Source organism: Lactuca virosa, chromosome 6 (assembly GCF_052849685.1).
Source record: "Lactuca virosa cultivar CGN04683 chromosome 6, Lactuca_virosa_CGN04683_v6, whole genome shotgun sequence".
Taxonomy (NCBI): domain Eukaryota; kingdom Viridiplantae; phylum Streptophyta; class Magnoliopsida; order Asterales; family Asteraceae; genus Lactuca; species Lactuca virosa.
Window position 1 is genome coordinate 159,700,384 of NC_136431.1, and position 18,986 is coordinate 159,719,369.

General features: G+C 44.9%; 1 non-coding gene across 1 annotated transcript; it reads left to right on the forward strand.

The window, feature by feature from the left end:
• Positions 1-1,244: 1,244 nt before the first annotated feature.
• Positions 1,245-1,317, forward strand: TRNAG-GCC (transfer RNA glycine (anticodon GCC)). The gene has a single exon. It is a non-coding gene; the product is annotated as a tRNA-Gly (tRNA).
• Positions 1,318-18,986: the final 17,669 nt, after the last annotated feature.

Below are 18,986 nucleotides of genomic sequence, written 5' to 3' on the forward strand. Positions count from 1 at the left end.
ACAGAAAGAGAAGAGATTAACGGGATGCTTTATAGTCGAGGTTGTGCCTAATGCTTAATCTAACTATTAGGTACTATATTAGAGAAAGACTCAATCTGCCCAATACTATACGCTAGGAAGAACTTGATTAGGGTAGTAGCCCAGCTCTTGAAAGGGGAAGCACATAACTAAGAGGGTTCAGGCTTATACGATTCATGTTATCCCCCCGAAGCCCCTGGGCTAGACTGCTGATCTTATGGAGTAGTCTGACCCTGGGAAAGAGACTGTAATCGCTGCCGAGAATAAACATGTTGTGTCGGGTGACTGGAATCCTCAGAGATCAGCTGAACAGGCTGACAATCGGCAGAAGATGCTGAGCAAAGTTGATGGCTTGAAGTTTGAGGCTGATCCGTAACATCAACTGCAGAAGAATGCGGTTAGAGTTGATGAACAGGAGAAAGCCGCAATACATCTCCATCATCATTCTCCCCCGGGGCTGATTAATTAGGTTAAGGAAAGAAGCGCCCCCATTAAAGAGAACATTCAAGGATACATCGAGTCTCTTGGATTTCACGTCATAGCGTCTATACCCGGACTGAGCATATCCAAGAAAGACACAAGTGGTTTCCTTAGGGACAATTTCTCTCTTAAGTGCGCAGGAATATGAACAAAAGACGTGCATCCAAACACTCGAAAATGCCTATAGTACTGCTCCAGTAAGAAGTTCGTGAGGTGCCGCTGCAGCTTCTTCCCTCTCTCTTCCCCCAAAAAAGTATAGAGATGCCCCGTCCCTTCTTTATGCACATCCATATACATAGCCAGACACAAAGGTGTACAATCCGGTCAAAATCTGCGGTTCTTTAAGTTCATTCACTGTAGGTTCTCTTACTTGCTCTAGTGGCTGGCAAAGGCCAACCGAGAGGGGAGAACGAATGGCTCAGGAATCGACTGGTTCCGAGCAGACTCGTGGAGCTGCAGTTTGGATTATCGTAGAAAGAATAAGAGGATCCGTCTTAGGAAATGACTTAACTTAAAAGACAGATGACGCCCCAGCTTGACTCGAGATCAAGACTCCTGACAACTCGCACCAATAGCGGAGCGGCCGGAGATTGATTGAAAAGACGCAGCCCTGCCGCCCCCTAGCCTACCTACTCGTGTTCGTAGCTCGATCGGAGGTCAAGACTATGGTCCGGCGGAAAAACAGAAGTCGTCCGTATCAAGTGATACGTGAATTGCTTAGTAGTGCTTCGCCACTACCGTAGCTGGCGGAAATAGCTTAATTGGTAGAGCATAGCCTTGCCAAGGCTGAGGTTGAGGGTTCAAGTCCCTCCTTCCGCTCCCGGCTTTGTCGTTTAGTGGTAACGAGTGTGCGCCCCTTTAGAGATAGGGGTGTGCAGCAAGCAGCCCCTTGTATAGGGTTCCAAACCTATCTTCCTAATAAGAAGAAAGGGGCAAGCCAAAACCTAGTCCTAACAAGTTGCTGGCTTTTCATCAGCCCTTGGGCGCTAGCCTTTTCCCTTACTAGTAAGGGGCTGCTAGTTGTAGCGCGCATTGTACTAGTGAATAGGAAAAGCGAATTGAGATTACTAATGACGGATGGAGGTTGAGGATAGAACATGTTCGGTCCCTCGCCCTGATCTCCTTCGCCGGAGACTTCAAATGATGGGAATCCTATCGAGAAAGAAGAGGTATAAGCATCGCCTCTCGATCCAATCCGTCTTCCCTAGCCTCCCCAAAACACTCTTGATACAAAAGAGACCTCCCGCCATAGAGAAGAGATCTCAAGTCTGGGTCCCCTCGATCACCCTCCCTTGAACTTGAACTGGTCGAGAGAGATGAACCCGCACCACATTTTATAACCTTCGAACCGAAAGCCCCAACTAGAGATGGAATTCCAGAACCTAAACCACTCCGTTGAGAGCTCCGTGACTCGTTCAAGGGAAGGTCCACCAATGGTTGCCATTCTCCCCTTAGACTCCCTCTTTGTCTTATTAGCGCAGGTGTTCGTCAACGATGAAAGCCGCTTAAGACTCGAAGAAAGAGGGCTAGGCCCCCGGGAGGGCTTTCAGGGACTGGGTAGGGTGGATTATAGAGCTAGGGGCTAAGGTTTGTCCATTGGGATTGGGCATGGACGAACCTCGACTGGGCCAACATTGATGAAAAATGACAAAAGAAAAACTTCTCCCATCGCATCATTAACCGGTATTGGATTAAAGATCAGGTCCAGGATTCGAGTCAAATCGACCTTCCCTCTCATCTCAGGGTGAGGCAAGGAATTCAAGCAAATGTTCGTTCTTCAATATCTCGGCTGCTCAAGAAGTTGGACTAGGTGCTCCTCCGACCCGGAGTGGATTCTAGTGGAAGGGCAGAGCAAAGCCTTGCAGTAGGAAGGTGTTCGTTGTTGGGACGAGTTCAAACTGGACTGAAGGGATGAGGAATTCAATAGTCCTCTCTTCCTGGGGATTCATCACTGGCTAGGGCTTTCGAATCAAAGCATGGGCATATGCAACTAAGAGGGAGCAGTAGATCGCCGATGGAAGAGCCATGTTAGTAAACTTCTATTGGGACTTCTATGGATTATGGATTCGACTAGGGGACTCCTAGCAGCAAACTAGTATAAAGGGGCCCCAGACGCAGGAGCCGCCAGCCGGATCGACCAACAAATGATAGGCCAGAGGGATGGGCTCATTCGACTAATCAGTGATCCCTGGGCCTACCTAACACTGATGTCCCTGAAATGAAATAGGGGATTGGTTGATCGGAAAGCTCGGGCAGGAGTAGGACATTCCACACAATTCCGATTTGCTAGCCTCTCAAATCCCATTTCTGAATCGGGGTGAATTCTAAGGTTCCTTATTCCGGTTGTAAAGCGGAAGAAGAGGGAGAAGGGGCACAGCCCCACCAGCAGCCCATGTTTCCGACCCGAAAGGAATTACAAATAAATGAAGAATCTGTGTACATTATCCATGGAGTGGAGTGACTCTTCTGAATCTCCTCTTCTCTATCTCCCCCTTTTTTTTTGCCTTCGGCTATTACCGGCTGGCAACGCTTGGCCCAACATTGGATTTGTTTGAAAACAATACAACCAAGGTGGCGTTCATTCAATCAAAGCTTTTATGCCCTAGCACTCTAGATTGATGTCCTAAATACCATTTTTTTCCTTTATTAGGATGCTTTTTGTTCGGATTAGCCTATCCCGCAACAGAACTTCCTGAACTGGATAGTTTAACTGCGAATCTTCTTGCTATCAATACCCTGAGTTTAGTTCAAAAGGGTGATCTAGGATTTGCTATTACCTATGAAGCTCGAACAGTGGTGAACTACCCAGCTGCTAAAATCCATCTTTCCTCGATTCCTATGAGGGCGTGATAGACTTTGATCTGTATTTGAATCGTTTAGAGTGTTTGCAGATTTCCTTAGCCGGGAAGTCACTTGTCTCTTCGATTGACTTTCATTCAATATCCCATTCCCTCTGCATCGGCTGGTCAAAGATCACCCCAAAAATGATTCAAAAGCTACGGTTGGCATGGCAGTGTGAGGTGCTCGTCGATCTCTCTGAACTGTTATACCCCAAGCCATGGCGAAACAGCCCAAGCGCAAGCAAGCTTGGCCGCCCAGCGTCCTCAAATCATTCAATGTCATCAGCTGAGAATGTAGATCAGTCATCAAGAAGTAAGGCCCGGAGAGCAAACTGACAATCGAATTGCTAAGTTATAGCTACTCCTAGTGCGAAGAAAAAGAAAGAAAAAAAGGGACAAAAGTGTGTTGTGGTCGCGTACCCTTTGCACAGTGTTCTCTTCTGACTTTTAGACCTCCACTCCCTCTGCCACCATTCAATAGGCTTGACTTTCTAGCTTCTTCTTGCTTGAGCTGAGCACGTAAGCCAAACCTTCACTTACTTATTCGTAGACTTTTCTGGAATCTCCATCTCCTCATCGCACTTGTCAATCCGCCTTTCAAGAATATCTTGAACAAGAGATCCCTCCATAAAGAAAACCGATGGAACAACCACATCACCCTAATCATGAGGAAATATGCTATGCTATAATATCGCCCAAAGAGCTTCGGCCTTAGCTTTTGCAAAGCTTCTTTTCCCTTTCCTTTTTGCACAACCTCTTCTGTTATAGAGTCCAATCGCGAGAGTCTAAACTTTGTTGCACTGGTCCGAGTTCGCCTGGCTTCGACTTAGTAGGTATGATAGGTGAACCGAACCGAGCCCCTATTAGATTAGACGGAGCTTCGTTGGCTGGAATAAAAGCACAAGAAGTTGCTTTACAAAAGGAGTCATTAGTATGTGTCAAAATCGTTATAGTACTACTACACCGATGTCTCATACTCGAACTGGCAAGAACAGCCCAGCTTGCTGGCTGACTATTACCTGCTTACTTACTAGCTGACTTGGCAGCTGCCTTGAAAGCGTATTCCGATGGCGAGCAGTTACGATGGCTCCTTCCTAAATAAGTTATCTAAAAGTCAGTCTTTCTTTTTGTTTTCAACGATCTAGTGCTTGGTCCTTCACCTTTATGAGTAGGACTGACTCCCTTACATAGGTCTTATGTTCAGTACTTCGTATCAGGTTCTATCTATGGGACCTTAACGATAATTTTTTTGTTCTTTCTAAAAAAACCTAAGAGGTCCGTGACTGACCCTGTGTTCAGCACATGAGTTAGCGTTACCGCGTATTTAGTGGAAGCAGATAGTTAGGGACTGACCTGGTACCACTTTGAGTTACTGCCTCGAAGTACTAGACTAGCTCCTGTTGAAGAATAAGGCATTTGAGCTGCCTGAGCATTGAATTTGGAACACAGGCCAAACAAAGTCGTACTGAGGACCCTAAGTAGTACTTTCAAAAACATCGATACGTACAACATCCCCTTTCAAATTGATGGACCTTCACGAACTTGCTGGAAACGGAGTACCGTGCCAGCATGATCCCTATAAAGAAAGCCGCATAGAAAGATAAGACTACTTGGAATTCGGTGGGAATCCACAGAGACAGCGTAGGAGATATCGCCCATTACATTGCAATATTATGAGCATAGCCATGTCTGATGAAAGAGCCACATGCTGACCTGGTGTTGACGAACAAGTTCCGGAAGCATGCGAACAAGACTTGGGATCGCGGCTCGTACCAGTAAAGCCACAGAAATCAAAGAAGGCGCACGAAGGAAGGTAGTAGTACTGGCTTGATAATTTGTTCCGAGGAATGCAAAATAGCTGGACGTCTTATCGAAGGGGGCTCTAACATCATTCTGTTATTTCACCCCAGATTAATGATTAATGAGTAGCACAAAAGGCCACTCGTGCCACAAAAGTGGTATATAAGTGGTTATCCTTAGCAGAGTGGTGGTACGACACTACTTATCATACCACAATGAAAATGACCCCATTTTAATTGAAGCCCTCTATCGCTATGCTCCAACACTTATACCTATGCCCCAGCCTGAAGGTTCCAATGTTGCCTCGGCAGAGAGTCAACTCAGGGAGCACTCGACTGTCATACGGATTTCAAAGGACAGTCAAGGGCACAAGTTAGAATGAAGCAATATGAGGATCAACATAGAAGTGAGAGGGAATTTTCAGTTGGAGACTGGGTTTTCTTGCGATTCCAGCCCTATACTATAGGCTTTTCCATAGCTGCTAGACAAAAAGACTCAGCAAGCATCAACTCTTCCTGAGAAGGATTCAATCCAGCCCCTGCGACTTCGTCTTCCGCTCATAAGTAAGCTCTTCTCCACGGCATATTTTGACTCTGATCTTCGCTTCCTTCATTCGGTTTCTGGTTCTTGGCTGAACCAGTAGGTTGGAAACCTTCAAAGCAATATGCTGCTTTTACGCTCAAATACAAATGAAATTCGTGCTCAGTTCAAGTCAGCAGGATCTATCTCTTATGCAAGGTTTATTGATGAAGGTTACCTATTATTTATTGTAAATCTATATTTTTTATATAAAGTAAAAAAGGGCGCTCTCGTGCAATGCAATCTAAACAAAACAAACTTAGAGAATCAAAGAACCTAACAAATGTAGGCGGAATACACTCATGATTTGCTTCACAAATGGGAGATTGGGTCGAAATCTATTTGTGAGATTAGGGATCGACATATATTATCATAAGCATAAACATAAGTGAGGAGACCTATGACGAAGGACTTTTTTCCTCTTCTCGTAAGAATTTATCTGATAGGAACAGGCTAAACAAAAAGAAAAGTGGCTGTTTTTTGTCAGAATAGGGGCCTGTTGACACAATCCCATTTCTTTCTCCCTATTTTTCCCATGTATTTCTTGGAAAAACCAAGGCAATTGAATTGAATTAGCAAGTCTCCAGACTGATTTACTGGAGCAGGAGAAGTCACATCACTGAATCAATCATGCCTCAACTAGATCAATTCACTTATTTCACACAATTCTTCTGGTCATGCCTTTTCCTCTTTACTTTCTATATTGCCATATGCAATGATGGGGATGGACTACTTGGGATCAGCAGAATTCTAAAACTACGTAACCAACTGCTTTCACACCGTACGAACAACATCCAGAGCAAGGAGCCCAACAGTTTGGAAGATATCTTGAGAAAAGGTTTTAGCACCGGTCTATCCTATATGTACTCCAGTTTATTCGAAGTCTCCCAATGGTGTAAAGCCGTCGACTTATTGGGAAAAAGGAGGAAGATCACTTTGATCTCTTGTTTCGTAGAAATCAGTGGCTCACGAGGAATGGAAAGGAACATCTTCTATTTGATCTCGAAGTCCTCATATAGCACTTCTTCCAATCCTGGATGGGGGATCACTTGTAGGAATGACATAATGCTAATCCATGTTCCACACGGCCAAGGAAGCATCGGTTTTTAATCTCATTATGACTTGGTCGTTCATAAGAGATTCTTTCTTGATCAGAATAGTGGAATGGAAGGCACTACAAGAAAGATATACTCCTTTTCAAATCGCCCCGCGAAGACAGACGTTCAGAAAGGTTCTCGACATTCTCAATCGCTCTTTTTTTAATGGGGAGGAATAGTACGGGAAGGGAGCGAGACCAAGCCGAACCTCTAGTAGAGTAAGCCCTTTCCACGTGTAAAAATGAATTGCAGCCTCAACCATAGAGATCAACCTGCACCTTTGATGTTAGGCCCCGACGGAATGTTTTCCGAAACCGAACTGAATGGAATTGTTACTTTCAAAAAATGTCTTCTGAAAAGAAAGAAGATCCATTTTCCCATGTAGTTCGTCGGTCAAACCAACAATTCTCTTCTCAAAGTAATAGGGAGATCCTTTTCTAGTTAGACTTCTTGCAATGAAAGAACCATCCCTTCCTATTTGTTTGTCCTGTCAGATAGAAAGAGAGACCCCAAAGAGCCTTCTTTACCACTTTAGGGGGCGGTGGTGAAGGGGGGGTTTACATGCAACCGGGGCAAAGTTGTTTTTGATTGAATCTCAGAGGCACTCTTATCATTTGGTAGATCCAATTCCATGGCCTATTTCGGGTTCACTCGGAGCTTTGGCAACCACCGTAGGAGGTGTGATGTACATGCACTCATTTCAAGGGGGTGCAACACTTCTCAGTTTGGGCCTAATCTTTATCCTATATACCATGTTCGTATGGTGGCGCGATGTTCTACATGAATCCACGTTGGAAGGACATCATACCAAAGTCGTACAATTAGGACATCGATATGGGTTTATTCTGTTTATCGTTTCGTAGGTTATGTTCCTTTTTGCTCTTTTTCGGGCTTCTTCTCATTCTTCTTTGGCACCTACGGTAGAGATCGGAGGTATTTGGCCCCCAAAAGGGATTGCGGTTTTAGATCCTCGGGAAATCCCTTTTCTTAATACTCTTATTCCCCTTTCATCCGGAGCTGCCGTAACTTGGGCTCATCATGCTATACTCGTGGGGAAGGAAAAACGAGCAGTTTACGCTTTAGTAGCTACCGTTTCACTGGCTCTAGTATTCACCGCCTTTCAAGGAATGGAATATTATCAAGCGCCCCCCCCCCCACAATTTCGGATAGTATTTATGGTTCTACCTTTTTCTTAGCAACTGGCTTTCATGGTTTTCATCGGATTATAGGTACTCTTTTCTCGATCATATGTGGTATTCGCCAATATCTTGGTCATCTGACCAAGGAGCATCACGTTGGCTTTGAAGCAGCTGCATGGTACTGGCATTTTGTAGACGTGGTTCGGTTATTCCCATTTGTCTCTATCTATTGGTGGGGAGGTATATGAAGTAACGAATCAGTGGATTGAAGAATTCAAGCTCGAAGACAAAGAGAAGCGGGCTTTTCCAAAGAATTACTGCAGCTTTCCCACTCCCTTTGATTATCATATAAAAAAAAGTATCTTCCACTTTCCTACCAAATCTCTCTTTATTCTGGCACATAAATGAAGGGATCGAAGAGATTATGGCAGATCATGTTCACCAAGAAATGACCCGAAATTAGATAGATCTTGGTCTATTTTAGATTATTCCTTTTAATCGTAATCAAAGATGTTTTCTTGTCTCTCGTTTCTTTTCTGAACAAATAGAAGAACCTAATGGATCGAACTCATCCTTGGCTGCTACGAAAGCAAATAGGCCTTGCGTTCCGGAAGGAACGTTCTGCTCTGAGTTGAAGGCAAGAGCTCCTTCCCTCCCTTCCTTATCGACATTAGCTGTATCCCATATCTCCCCATAGCGTATTTAACTAGACCCCATCCCTCGCTTTAACTGTTCACCATATGTGTATCGTACCGACCCCATATCATACGTACAAGAATTGATTCCTTCTCCCCATATCACTCATTCACATGCCATCTCATTGTTCACCCGGAAAATCTTCTTGTTTAAGACAGATCGCTTCCCTCAGTCAGCGGGAAGCCTAGTCGATGTAGGCCCTCAAACCAAACGGCGAGCAGACCAGTCAAAGGAGTAGTTCACTTACCTGTTTGTACATATACTATACTCATACCCATATTACGATACAAATGTGTTCACCCTATCTTGCTTTCACGGCTTTGACCGGGAACCAAACCAAAGATATAATACACCAACAACCAAGGAACGGGAGTGGGTGGTCCCTAGGAACGGCAGAAAGGAAGTACTGGTTCAACCAGATACGAGTGACGGAACTGGTGCTAATCAAAGACATGCGCTGAGTGCCAGGAATGACTATAAGCCGATAGAGTCGTTTTAACATGCCATGAACCGAGATACAATTTTACTAGTGCCAGGTTCAAGAAAGAGTGGAGTTGATTTACAGATACTAGTACCTGAATGACAAGTGACAAAAGCAAGAAAGAGTTACTAAAACCATTACGAATGACAAGTACACACAAGAATGACTCGATCGACTCCCGAGAGACAGATAGAGCTTAACTAAAAGGTCCGCCCGGTCATCCTTCCGCATCATCATCCGGCGATGAGAGGGATGATACGAGGATACCCTGATCGATTGAGGGAGACTGGTACAGGCAACAATTCGGGTGGCTTCGGAATACCTCCATAAGCGGGATGAAGAACATTGTTTTAGATACAGTGATGTGAATCAAAATACCGACTTCCGTACTATCCTGACCACCTGTTTTGAGAACAAGTAAGCTCCAATGCATGATTCCTTAGTCAAACTATCATGAGTTATAAGGATCATACGGTTTAAGTATGACCTTGACGAAAATCTTCCAATGTCGATCGTAATGCTACAGTTGCTATCGGTTGCTAGCCTCAAAAAATCCTTTGTACCCTCATGGATACGGTCCTGAGGCTTCCGAATGATAGAATTAGAGGGTCCCTTTCGGACGTGCAGATTGAGGTTGGTAGGATATAGGCGTTAGGCTCTTTCGATGGCATTGAAAGGCCTGTTATCATACTCTTTCGTATATAGTTGTCAAAGACACTGGAGAGAACTAGTCTCTCGGGCTAGGGGCTCTCTATCTATATACAAAAAACTAGATTTATAGCGAGCTTGTACTATTAGAACAAGGGCATAGTTTTAGGGACACTCACGTCTTTTTTTACAAGTCAAACTTCTCTCTATATTCAAGGGACTCACGATTGTGCAACGAAGTCTCCTATTCGGCGATATTCACATTGATTTTGGAATAACCTATCATATGCGGCCTCTGCTGCTGTTCACAAGTACAAGATGAGGATCAGCAACAGGTATTACCAGAGTATCATAGCTTATTTGACAGAGACGACGTTTCACCTTTTCCGCGGTGTGAACCTTGCGGGAAGTGTTGTATACTTTAAGAAGAGAGATCTTCTCTACTTCTTTATTCTATCAAACCTGAAAATGAGGCCTCCGGTAAACAAGCTATAAAAGATGAATATCGCTCTCTCTAGCTAACCTGGAAAAAAGTCTACCTTTGCGGAGCTGGAGCCGAAGCTCCTTCCTTTCTTCCTCCCTTGTTCTATTACCCCAAGGCCTCCTCGGTCTTCTTAGACTTGGTTTCTATATTATTTAACCCGCACTGCTAATGTAGGATTTTTGGGGGTAATGGCATCGGCACACTATTCGTCTAAATAAGTTATCTTTCATCTTCCAATAGTTCTGACCCGAAAAGTGACCCCGAAAACTGTCAACCTATGACCAACTCAAAATTAGAGTAGCTGGTAGAGTAGAAGGTAGGATTCTATATTCTATAGCCTATGCGCCTGCTTCTGATGAGATAGAAGTAGGCTCCCGGTGCGTCTACCTTCGGTCGGCTTGTCATCGAAGGATGTTAGCCAAATCAGAAGAACTATAGGCTCGAAGGCTCGGGTTGGTCAAGCGAACTGATTCATTTAATTCTTCTCCTAGTCTTAGCACCCGCACAGTAGAGGGGAATAAGCATTCCCTTTCTGACAAAACTAAGCGTCTTGCCGCTGGGTAAAGGCAATAGGAGGAGGTTTGGAACCCCAAAACAAGTCTAGGCTTAAGAACGGTGATGCTAGTTCAGTTGTTGAAAAAAATGTCCCGATGAACCTTGGGAGCATCCCGGGCAAGATCTATGGCTTCAGCTGCGGCTAAGCGAACTACCTATTATATATATTCTATAGAAGTGAATATGAGAGAAAAAGCTCTTCTTTCACATAGTGGGAGGCTGGCCTTCTCTCTTCCCAATTCTCCCAATGACACCTCTTTCACTCACTTAGTGGACGACCCAGAGGACTTTAATAAAGCCCCCTTTTGCCTCATCACGATCTCCCGGTGAAGTAGCGGCTCCCTCCTATTACTATTTCTGGGGTGGAGTCGAAGCTATGGCACCAAAAAGTCAAAGAGATTCCGTCCCGAACCACCCGTGTAGTCTTCTTCCTGCCTCCCAGTTAGGCCCTATCTCGCTTTCCAAGTCTCATTTGGATGAGGCGCCGGCACTACTAAATGCAACTCTTATTTCAACATTCTTCTCTATTGGCCCTTCCTTCTCTATCTGCCTAGAGAACCTCTCTTTCCCTACAAGACACTAGAAGGTCGACCCCACTTTCCACACTATGTTGACTTTACTCCTGAGCCCAGTCATTCCCCGCCACTCTTTCACACAGCATTGGGGGCTTTTTCATAAGAAGCAACACTCTATTGTCCACTTCGATAGCTTTCAAGAGTCTCTTTCATACATCGTTCCGGGGTCTCCCCTCTTTCTGGCGGGCCTTCTTTCTTCTGTTTCCTTGTGCTTCTGAGATCGCTAGCAATTTTCCATTGACTGATTCACCAAGCATTGGAGCAAGCGAGGAAGACCGCTTTTTCCATCATCCAAGTCCATCTCCGACCCCCTTCTTCCTAAAGCCCCACTCCAGCCTGCTCCTTTATCTGTCTTCTAGTCGGCTCCCCATTCATCATCTGTCTTCCATGGATAGGTGCCTTTCGGGAACGTCTCTCTCCGCTACTCCCTTTTTGAATGAAGAAGGGGTAGGGCCTTCTTCACTTAGTCATCTCTGCCTACGACTTTTTATCTTTCTTGACCCTGCTCGCCTAGCTGGCCCTATCTTGCACGTTCCACTAACCGCTATCACAATAGGAGAATTCTTACTCTCACTTGACAAAGAGTCAGATCGTCTATATAGACCTCAACCTAAAAAATACAAGAAAGCAATACGCGCCTAGTAAGGCTCGAAAAAGAGAAAGTCCGAAATCATTGTGTTCTCAAGGCCGAAGGCCAAGTCAAAGACAGAGACCGTGCCCCTCGGGCACCTCTGAAGAGGGTGTAGCCCTTCCACTAAGCCTTCCTACATATATTCAAATCAGTACAAAGGCAAGTATATATTCTATTTTGAGGGAAAAATAGAAGGAAAAGATGGACTATGCCACATGGCCGCTACAAATAAAGGAAAAGTCTTATGCGAGTGATACCAATCGGACACACTTGGAAAAAAGGAATCATCAGCTACTAATACAGCTGAATCAAAGGAAAAGAAGTGAAAAAGCAGAAAGAAGTCAATGTGAGAAAGCAAAAAAGGTAACGAGGCGACCGGAGGAGGGAGAAAGGATAAAAGGGGTGGCAAGCAACTCGAAGGGATGCTGCGCCACCTAGGTACGCGTCTGGATCTGTCTCGGGCTTTGTCTTTGTTTCTATAGGATCTGCTACTCCAACCGTATCTACTTGTGGTGTACCTGGGTTGGTTTGGCCTCTTCCATAATCCTTGCCGCTGATGGTTATGGGTAAATCACAGTAAAGCAGAAAGGAAAGCCTCCCGGAGAACGTTTTCGTCGCCGAGAGAGAAGTCTCTAAAGCCGCTATGGTCTGGGCTCTCACTCACGTCGTCCGCCCCCATTACGCTGTTCGCCCTATTAGCCGGCGGAAACCATGAGAATTCATTCATTTCAGCCAGTCCCGGGTTATATATTGTACGGCGAAACTCGCTAATAGATATCTGTTTTCTCAAGAACCAGACCTGCATGCACGAAGAAGAACATATCTCTCTGGTCATATTCTTGTCGAACTTTTGTCGTCCCGTTCATTGTGGTTCCTCGGCCCTGCTAGCCATTTGCGTTCTCGAATTATACACATTCATAGAGGGGTCAAGCTAAACAAGCAAGCAACCCATCCAAGTTTATTTTATAGAGTCGGAGAAAGAACTTGGGGTTCCCCTGTGACTAACTTAGCGCACTTCCGGTGGTAGCCATTGGGCTATAAAGAGCCACCCACTTATTTATTTATAGTTCGTTGTGAGATCAGCTAAATTAAGCTACGCTCATCATTTATGATCCACGACTCACTCAATTAGTGCACTAACTACTTCAAAGGAATTCGCTCCAAAGAGGCTTTGAATCGCTCTGCTGGTGCGATCTGGTCGATAGGTTGTCCAGTCATCTCGGTGAGGAATTTCGCTATGCCCCCCGCTGACCTTTCACTCTGAGTACTGCTGCAGTAAAGCCAACGGGAAGATCAGTCCCAGGGCTCAATCTAGGCTGCCAGCCAAGATGAAGATGGATTGAAGGGGTTGTCAGGGAGCTTCATAGGGAATTGTAGGATCCATAGCTGGAAAGACTGCAGGAAAAAAGGGGAACATAGTCGCTAGGAAATCAGATTCCATAGTCAAGGCTGAGACAAACCCTATGTTTACTTCGCGATAGTCTTAGCTCGACATTGTCAAGCCATATTATCTACCAATTTATTTTTTTCTGACATTATATCCTATATATCGGAGATATAAGGTTTGAACTTCCACTTATGGTAATCGAACTTGGTAATCAAACTCTTTCCCGACAATAAGATAAAAGATTTCCTTCAGACAAGTTCCACTATAGTTGGGAAAGGAACGGACCACAAGCTTCGTGCTCTGCCTTTCTTGTATTTGGACTCTTTCGCGCTATATGCTGCTCTCTCTGCGCGCTTAGCTTTCTTTGCTCTTTGCTATCGTGCTATTGTTGGCTTCCTTCTCTTTAAGACTAAGACCAAGGGCTCTTACAGAGTGAACACGTCTTATTTCATTTTTAGAAAGATAATCTTTTTCATTCCCCAAGGGGAAAAGTTCTCTTCTTCTGCTTCAGTTGATCCTAAAGCAGATCTTTTTTCGACTTCCTTCCTGTCTGGGATTTGAAAAAGCAAAGTCCTTACTTTGACTTACCCGAATCAAGTCAAGGCGATGAAGCAGGCTCAAGGCCCATTTTCTTATAAGAGTTCTCTCTCTCCCGGGGAATCATAGCCTAGTATCGTACCGGGAATCCACTTCTGACCTGACCTTCTGACGAGAATCCTTCTAACTTCACTCTTTTTTTCAAGTAAAGAATGTGTAAACCGAGGCCATTGAATCTGCTGTAGATGTCATCATAGAAAAAGAAGCTGTTCTTCTTTTTTCTGCATCAGCTACTAATCACACGTTTGGAATCGATCTAGCTGCTTAGCTTATCTTATGTGGTTTAGGCATACGGATTCGACTAGCATTCATGTGGGTAGCATTTGAATGCGGAATCACCCGAAAGCACGGGATTCGACTTGACTCTCTTTCCGATGGTCCTATCTTATTAGAAATAAGTAAATAGTGGATCTTCAACTAGCATTTCGTGGAAATCATAGTTGGTAGTGGCTTTTTTGCTTTGACCAGGCCAAAGGCGAAAAAGAGAGAAAAAAGGCAATTCCTTCTCTTCTGTTGTCACAAGAAGGGACTAGGTTCCTAGCCAAGCCAGGGAATCTACGACCGATTGTCAAAAAATATCCCACTACGGGGTAATAAGCAAGGAAGGAGTGCCACTTTCAAAAATTCTTTTTTAGTTAAATCACCCGCCGAAGCGAATCCTTCGAAATAGCCAAGACAGTAAGTAGAAGGGCAAGGTGACCACAGGGAAAGGCATTACCAGAAGGAAAGTAGTCCAACTCAATGTCTTACGCATCAGTGGCATTTAAGTGAAAGCAGTAAGTCAGTGGCCAAGAATCATCGATTTTTGAGTTACCAGCTCAAGGCAGCTCATGGGAATTTCTTTAAGTAAGAACGATCCCCAGTGTCATCCTCTTCGTCTTCTCTTTAGGAAAGCAAGTCCCATCGAGTGGAGTCAAGGCATGCCTTAAGGTAGTGACTGACTTTCAGGTGAGATGGTTCAATAGTAGATTAGATAAAGGCTCTTGCTACTTCCCACGAGGGGAGGAAAGTCAATAGCGTAGATAAGGAAGTGGCTATTCTTGTTTGTTCATGACTCCGTTGCGCTCCTCTTTCATGGAATAAGCGCCTTTTCTCTTACAGACAAAAGAAATGGATTTTTTCCGGCTAGCTCGAAGGGAAGGAAAGAGCGCTATAAGAGAAAGAGTGCCTCGAGAATAGGCTTTTGGTATTTTTACTGAAAGCAGAGGAAGCATTCGATGCATCATATAAAAAAAGTGCAGCTGCCAGAGCCCCGTATTTACCAGCGGGGTCCCGAGATATTCTATGATCAAAGGTTTTGTGGTTGTCACGAACTGGATTCGAACCAGCACCTCTGGGAGCAAAAGACAGGCCCAGCGAACTACCACTCATTCGGATCGCTACTTGGTTACCCGGTTCCCCTATTGTGAGGGTACATCCAGGGCCAGCTGCATGGACCTACTTACCATGCTAGTTGACCAGTGCCATCACTTTCCCTTTTATTGATACTACCAAGACGATTTGGATACTTGACTTCTAGATGCAATATCTTCACTGTTCTGAAAACAGAACTTTCTTGTTCATTCTAGCTGTCAGGCAGCTTCATCATTACCATACAAGCCTGTGGTGGACTACACCATACCTTTCTATAATTTCTAAGTAGTATCCCACCTTTGGGCTATCCTCTGTAATGCACTTCTTCTTCTGGGGATAAGACCTTACAACTAGATTGGAGATGATCCCTTCTCTCCAGTGAGTGCAGTGAAGGACTCTCGCCTAGTTCTGAAACTCTTCCCGCAGCCTTGCCCTTATTGCCCTGCCTACCTCGGCAGGCATACCCCGGAACCAATTCATCTCATCGGCCTGCTTTGCTAATCCGTGGACCAAGGGATGTTGGCCTAGGAAAACTAGAAAGAAAGAAGCAATACCGACGGTACCAAAAGAGCTAAGAGCTCAAAGGACAACTCTTTACTCACCTGTTCTACGTATACCGTTCACCAACACTCACGAACACTCCCCCCGGGCTGGGAAACTTCCAACCTTCTATACTGATACCTTTCTTACATACCACTTATGAGATTGCTTGAGAACCTGCTCCATGACCCGCGTCATTCTTTTCGACCTGAATAAAGTAATTAACTAAAAGTCAAAGACAAGTTAACTCTAGGGGCTTATGGGATAGGTTAGCTCACCTTATGAATAGGTTAGCTCGACTTATCATCCGAGAAGAGTGAAGAGAGGAACCTTCGGAGCTCGTCTTCTATTGTATCGATTGAGCGGTTCATATCTTCTATCATCTCCGTAGAGGGTTCAGTCTCCACTATTTTAAGTATGTATTTATTTCTACCCCTGAGCTCGAAAAACTGGTGGAGGACTCATATAAACCTCTTCGTGGAGGTCTCCATGAAGAAAAGCCTTTTTGACATCGAGCTGATGCAGTGACCAAGATCTGTTAGCTGCAACTGACAGACTGACTCGTATGGAATCAGTTTCATTTGGCTCTAGACTACGATTCGATAGAGAATGATTTGGCACATCTTCTATTTCCTGGTATGAAAGTAAAGTCGTTAAGCTTGGTTTTCTTTGAGTTCAAGATATTCGGCATAAGCCGTCTTTGCTTTTTCTCTTATCGATGTGATCCTTGTGTTTAGCTTGGGACTTAGCTTGGCACCAGGGCGGCTTGCTTACCTACCTGATGACTTTCTTAGCCGCCTAATGGCTTCCTGTATCTCTTCCTTTCCTGCATCCTCTTACTTCACCGAATAGTAACCACCAGAAGATGGAGTCTTTAACTACCCCTATGAACTGCCTACTCCTACAGCTTGCCTTTTTAAAGCAACTGCTTGGCCGGCTTCTCGTCTTCTGTCTTATCCTTCCTCATTCCCTTCCCCACTTCCCTTAGCCGAACTCCCAGCTCTTTTCCCATTGTTCTAGCTCTTTCCGCTGACCTTCCAAGGCAGGTAGCAGCTTTGTAAGGTAGTTTTCCATATCTGTTAACAGCTTTAAGCCTAACCGCTTATTCCGACTTTCTTTCCTTTTGCCGGCTAGTCTACTCCTTTACCCTCTTGCCCTTTTTCTGTGTTTACGTGGCATCTGTTCTCTTAGTAAGAGGCTGCGCTCCGGACAGTTACACTAAGCGCTTTACCTGCTCGTTCCCCAAAGGCAGTGATAGGAGAAGAAAGACTAGACTTTGAGACCAGACCTCCACTGGCGTTTTGCAATGTCCTCCCGACCCGTGCTCTGAAAAGATCATGCATGAGTTGAAGCTCGTGTATCTGTTTCAGTAAAGACCGAAAAGAAAGACCCGCTGTTCTATTTTCGTGTTACCTTTTCTTCATCGTCAGTGCGGCTCGTCCCTTCCTTGGTGAAAAGGGGGACCCCCTCCGCCGATGGCCCTTCCCTTTCCATTCTATCAGCAGGACACAGGGCTCTCCTCGGCTTTGAGCTCTTCCCCCGATGCCTGAATGCTCCTTTACCGAGCAGAGGACTCGCTTTCTTTTTGGTAGACTGATAAAAGTCACTAATCAATAAATTGCGTTTGTAAGATCAAGCTCAGCTCGTGGATCTTTGATTCTTTTAGACAAGTCGTTGGTCTTTTCGATTTTCCTTTGACCTAGTATGAATAGTAAATGGGTATAGTCCCGGTTGATGCTGCTGACATAGATGTAGATGGGGTGCCTTGATTAAGAGGTTGAGGGGGCCTCCGGTCCTCTTTCGTGTGCAACGGTTAAGAGTGGAAAACCGCTCCTCTAACTTGAGTGGCTTGACGCTCCTATGACAGTCCTAGTTGGAACTCGTACCCCCCTCCCGCTATCTATCGTCAGTTATTGTCCCAGGCGAGGAACTGCATGTATCAGAACTGATTCTCGCTCAACAAGATCTTTTGTGAGTGCCCTTCCTTTGGGGCTTAAGGCTCGTCTCTCGATGTTCGTCTTGTCTGATTGCTTTTGTCTTGGTTGGTACGCTCCCCCTTGTGAAAGAAGTCCTCTATCTGCACACTAACCTGGGAGACTTTCACCCAGTTTTTCCCTTGATTCTTCTAAGCCGCTTTGAATTGGCCTGTGCCCGTTGATGAATCATCAATCCATTCAGCCGTCACGTCAGCCGAGAAGACGGACTCGCTGGTATCGTCAAATAGAATATAGAATCCTTTTTCCGCTCTAGTGGCGGGTTTATCTTTTCATTAAGTAGCCCCTCATTAACCTCGTACACTGAGTCAAGCAACTTCTCCTTTTCTGTCATGAAGAGGAAGTGAGATGATGACAATGCGGCTGGGAAAAATCCATATCTATCCATTCCTTCTATAAGAGAATTGGATCCTGACCCAGACCTAAGAAATGAAATTAGATGCCGATTTCATTCCAGTAGTACCCGTTGCTTCTTTTGTTGGGTTGGTTGGAGTGCTTTAATCAGACTTGACCGAGTAGATCATGTTGGGATCTTCACCATGAATGATCCTCCGGGCGAAGCATCTCATGGCACACCGTTGATCAATAAGACAGGAGAAATAGAATAGACAGGGATAACCCCCATTCCTATCAGCGTGAAATGACATTCATTCAATCAGTCCTCTCCTCCGCTCTCTCTGTCCCTGGCTTCTACTTTCACATACCTTCTGGCCTCAGTCGTTGACTTTGCCCCTTCCGCTCCTCCATTTAACAAGCAATTTAGTGGTTGTTTGCTCCTGAACAAAGCTATTGGGACAGCGGCTTTGATAGCGCTTTCTCAATGAGAGAGATCATATCATGGTAGAGCTCCTATCCGTGCTTTGACAAATCCCTCTATGGCGTCATCTACTGGCTGACTGCACACTGCCTTCTGCCTGACTATGGCTTTTAGAAAGCAAGATCCCTCTGTTTATCACTCTATAGAAAGAACATCCCATACAGAGTCTTTCAACTAACAACTAAGCTATTCGAGCCTTCACCTAAGCTCTCATCGATAGGGCCCCTGCCTCTTTGATTCTTATATACAAGTCTGGTAGTCAATTGTTCTAGCAA